Here is a 5,365-nt window from a genome sequence, read left to right as displayed (position 1 = left end):
TTTCCTGAGAAAACAGAGGTCAGGTGAAAAGGAAAGATGTAATTTAGCAATGATGTGACCCTAAGAAGCTAAAAATCTCATTTCTTGCCTTAACTTTGGACGGTAGACAGCCCTTTGCCTAAGAGATGGCCTGGAATCTCCTGGTGTTTTGAGCATGAGCCAGAGTGGCAAAACAATTTTTAAGCTGAAGAAATGGAGTTGGAGGGGGTCACCTGACCCATTAATGCTGGGCTGAAATAGTGGTGGAGCAGAGGAAAGGATGAGGAGTAACAAACCAGGGAGAATTCTGAAGCAGAAAACCTACATTCCAAAGTGACCTGCTGATGATAGATGTCAGGCCCAGCCACTGCTGCCTCCAACGTGAAGGGTCACAAGGAGAAATCTACAAGGCAGAATAGAGCTATAGGGATAGGAACCTGTTTTCTGCCAGTGTCTAGGAGAAAATAAGGAGCTCAAAAAGGAGCTGAGAACTGACAAACCAGACTGGAACTGCAAGGAGGAGAGAGCAGCTTTCCCTAGAGCTGGGAGTGCTTTATGCAGGCTCATGTTACATCATCCTTTTTAGCACAGTGCCTTGGAAGCAGAGTGGCAATTCAGCCCCAGCAACAAACTCCAGAACTCCTCTGGTCTCTTAGCAACTCCTTTTCACTCTAATTAAATTCACTCCCAAACAGAGAAAGAGGGGGAGAGAGCTGTAAATGTTAAGAGAGTGGTCTGGTCTGGGCCTCAAGGCAGTTTCACTCAATGCCTGGCTGCTTCACATACTTTTCCTGGGCTTTTGGCCATATCCCTCCAGTCTCCTTGTTTTCCTCACCCCTTCACTAGGAGGAAAGGATTCGCTTTTTCAGTCCTTTGTGCCTATTGTTGATTCAGATGGCAAATTAATTAAAAAACAGTACTGTGTTCATGCTACAGTTAGCAGAACATGGCTCTGCTCTCAGTACAGTGTGTGGCACTTCAGCTATATAGAAAATTCTTATACCCAGGGAGATCAACTAGACACAATGCACACCTGACTGAAACACTAAGATTTTCCAGTTTCCAAATAATTTTCGTGCTAAGCTCAGCAGCTTGAGCAGTTCATGGTTCACGCAAATGTTCTGGTATGGCTGTGTGTGTGCCTACACACCCCTCACTCTCTGGGGCAAAGTCTGCTTCAGAATAAATTCATCAAGCCAACAGCGTTACGCCAGGGATCGGCTGAGCTGCTCGAGTTGTGCTCTGAATTTTAACAACTCCCCAAACTCAGAAGCACAACAGCAAGGAGTGCCCAAGCTGTACTGGCCAGTGGATAAAAACCAGCTGGTCACCACCTGAAACCCAGCAGGGCTGAGCTGATATTCACGGGAAGCTCAGCCAACATCCAGCCTGAGCCGCCTCAAAGATTATTGCAGCTTGGCAAGTTTTGCTGCAAGCCCCACACAACCTTTAGCCTGGTAACCAAACTTTGCACGTTCCCAGTGCACGTTTCAGGCAGCTGGAGCAGGGACCTGCTCTCCTCCCGCCTCCCCTGTGCCCCACGCTGTATCTGAGCTCATGGAGCAATGCCTGGTGTCTCTTACCTCTGCTGTCTGTCTCATGCAGGGAGGCTGGGTGGGCACGGGAGCAGTGCCTGGGCAGCCCTGGGAGGAGGAGGGGGGGGGGATGTGCTGGCCAGAACTCCTGGCCAAGGGAATCTATTTATGATTAACCGCAGGCACAGCTGAGCTCCACAACTGCTCCCTGCCCAGGGTGCAGGGGGCCGCTTCACCGCAGGGCCAGGAAAGCTTCTGTGATTATTTTTGTTCATGCAGAGCCAGATTTTCCCCTTGCTCTTTAAAAGACTTTTCTCATTTTTCAGATTCCTTTCCTGTTAGATTTTTTTTTAAATCAGTGAATTCTTTGCTCGCTAAAACAATGCCTTTGCAGACTGAGCCCCTTTGTGCTTATTCCTAAAAAGCAGAGGAATCACATTCGTGCCTCCCCCATAGCTTTGCCAAATGCAGCTGTTAAAGCTCTTTCTTCCCAGGGTGAGAGCTCTACCCAGCTCTTGGCCTCTTCAGCAAGGAAAGCTGTAGGTCTAAAGACAGCTGTGGCCACATTTTTTATGAATGCAGATACCTGGCTACACCCAAAACATGAGTTCACAGCGAAAACTATCATAGTCTCCTCTTATAATGACAGCCTATTCTAGAAGGTCAAGGGCAGCTTTGAACAAGGACTGTGAAATTAATGTTTGTCCCCTCCTAAAAAAAAAAATTATACTTTGATATCTAATGCACTGGTATGGTACATGTTTCTGTTTTATATTCTGCAGAAAATATCAGAGCTGAGATTTAGACAGCCATGAAGGAACTGATTTACAGGTTAAAAGACAGACATGATTCTGTGCAGCTTCCATGCAGAACATAAAACTAGCTGAAGTAAATATTGCTGAAGTAATCAGGGTCAGAGAACTGATTTTACTGCAATCCATTAATCAGGAAATTGTAAAACATAAGTTGTTAAATCAGTATTTGCACTTTACACTCGTCCCTTTCAAAAGAAATTTCTCGCAACTTCTGTTTAACCCAGCAGTAAAAAATTGTGTCTTATTTTCTACATCCTTCCAGTCTCTTCAACTAAACACATCCAAGGAAACTTCAAACAAACTTGCTGAGTTACAAAGACAATCTGCCTCTGACTTCTGCTACCCAGTCTGGAGGGAATTTAATTGCAGGAATGATAGATTGCACCCTCAGATACCATAAATGGATGTCGAAGATTTTGTGAACATTATGTTCTTCCTGGGAGGATGGGTAGCCAGATGTACTGGAAAGAAAATGTGTAGGTAAAATAACATTTTTTTAAAAAATACACACAAATTATAATGACAGAGTTTTATTTTCCATTAAATCTATTTGGAAAGACTGCAGGTCTTCCAACTTTGGAATATGCACCCCATCAGTTCAATATTTTTGAGGAATCTATCTGGACCATCACGTTTTTTACATACTCTCAGGGAAGATGCCTTAGTAACCAAGCTGGCCACTCAGTTTCCAATTCTCAACATCATCTCAAGGTGATCTTGAGCAGTGGTCACCCAAATCCAGCCTGTCACATTAGGTAAGTCAGGGATAAGGATGTTTTTCTTGATTTGTCATTTTTGCCCTTAAATCCAGTAGAAAATCAGCCTGTTGGATTTTTAGCTCAGCTTTCCAACATGAACCTGTGAGTCTCTGAGACAAAATGGGGCAGGTCAGACGGGTCTCTGAGGGCACCACTGAAGCCTTGTGCTTATCCCAGCTCTGGAACTGCTCCCAGCAGGCTTCTGCAGGGTGAGATACGGCTGACAACAGCAAGGATGGGGTTTGGAAGGAGCCAGCAGGGGACTGGCAGGAGAGAAAGCCCTGGAGAGGAGCTGGAGACAGGTTTGTGTGAGTGTGGGGCGGTGTTTAACTCACTCCCTGCCTGCTGCTGTCTGCCTGCCCCTGACACAGAGCTTGCTGCTGCTGCTTCCCCCTCTGGGCCTCAGAAGCAGAAGTTAATATTAAACAGGTTCCTGAGTAAAAGGGAGCAGCTGGGAACAAAGAAATCGCCATGGCAAATTCCTACTGCTCACTGGGAGCTGGGCCCTACGGCCACCCTGGCATTTTCCTTTCTGAGCGATTCCTAGAGTTTACATCTCCCCTGGAACCTTTCCTCTCCCAGGGGTGTCACTGCTGGAGGCATTCAGGAAATGGGAAACTCCACATCACTTTTGTCACTCTGTCATGTCCACCATGGGACAGTATTTTCCTTTCCTTGTGTACCTGATTTCCAAGAGTCTATTTACAGTTGTTAGGCTGGGATTTGCTCATTGGTGTTTATCTGTTTTTGAAGCTTGTTTCTAGGCTGCCAATATCCAGGAGACCTCCTAGGGACATGCAGAATCATCCAGAACACATTTAACCATTCACTTATTTTACCTTAGTGAGAATTATGGTGCCTGGAACTGTCTTGTCAGGGCAACACTCTAACCAATATGAAAGTTTGACAAAGTCACTCTTTAGTGACTTAACCTCTTTAACTGCCTTGACATCCTTCTGCTTTCATCAGCAGATTTTCATGATCATTCTAATGGATCCAAAATAACTTCCCAGATTATCTTAATGGCTTTAAAGTATTTGAATTTTTTTTTCTAACATGAAGTATTTATTTCCTCCAGCTGTTTTTAACAGAATGCAAGACTGAACATACACATTTTGTGCCATTTTTGAACTTTTATTTCAGTGCTGAACATTGCATGAGAAATGCTCTGTGATGGAATCAGGTGCAGTAAATAAGTTTCTTCTTTTAGATACTAAAAGGTATTCCAATTCTCATGGGACAGTTTTCCATTGAACATCCAGGCTTTCTTATAACAGGGATTTGTTGAGCTGAATTTATGAGCTATTTGGCATTGATCACTGTGCTGATAACATAAGGAGGCAGTCTACTGCATAGAGAGCCTGGATCGAGGTCTTTATTTGGGTGCTCCTTGTCCTGGATGCAGGTTGGTCTTCTACAATCATTCAAAGAAGTTATTCATTCCAAGACTGTTGGAGTTCATAGTTCATTCCAAGAACTAGCCTTTTTTTGTGTTTTATGCGTACCTGTACCTTGTTTTGAAGCTTGTTAAAATTGATATGTATATTTCGCCTCCTTTTAATTCAGAGCTCTGTTTGCCCAGGTCTGGACTCTGCATATTCCAGAAAATGCCAGCAAGCATTCCCATTGCCCCATTCCTTAAGTAGTTCAAGGGCACTGAAGTCATTGTTCCAAGGAAACCTGAGGACAGATGTTCCTCTTCTCTCCTGTGCCCTTCCTAAAGTCCAGCATCTGAGGGGACTGTCCTAGTGCCTATGTTTAGAGCACAGGCTTCATTTCAGTATTTTCTGGAGTGACTGATGGCCTGGATACATTTGATTTATTAATACATTTTCAAAGAGAGAGGCAAAATATCAGGAACACTGCAGTGACAGGGTTCTTCTGTCACCTTGTCCCTGCGCCCCAGCTTGTCACAATCTTTTGGGAATGCTTTTAGTACTTTGCTTACGGTTCTTGGCAGCAGGAAGCCAAGGGCACCATGTGGGTCGGGCAAACAGCAGTTTCACAATCAGGATTTATTACGGAACCACAGAACAGCTCGGGTTGGTGGGACCATCCTCCGGCCCAAGCTCCCTGCTCAGGCAGGGCGGTGCCAGGGTACACAGCATCGCGTCCAGAGGGTTCTGGAACATCCGCACTGAGGGACACGCTACAGCGCAAGGACACGGTGCTTCTTACCCCGTTAGCGCAGCACCGGCTGGCTCAGGGCCAACTTTTGGGCTGGGCCTTTGCGGCGCCACCGTCCCGTTCTGCTCCCGCCCCCCGCCGGCGCCACGTC

Source organism: Ammospiza nelsoni, chromosome 5 (genome assembly GCF_027579445.1).
Source record: "Ammospiza nelsoni isolate bAmmNel1 chromosome 5, bAmmNel1.pri, whole genome shotgun sequence".
Classification (NCBI taxonomy): Eukaryota; Metazoa; Chordata; class Aves; order Passeriformes; family Passerellidae; genus Ammospiza; species Ammospiza nelsoni.
Note: the sequence above shows the minus strand (reverse complement) of the source record.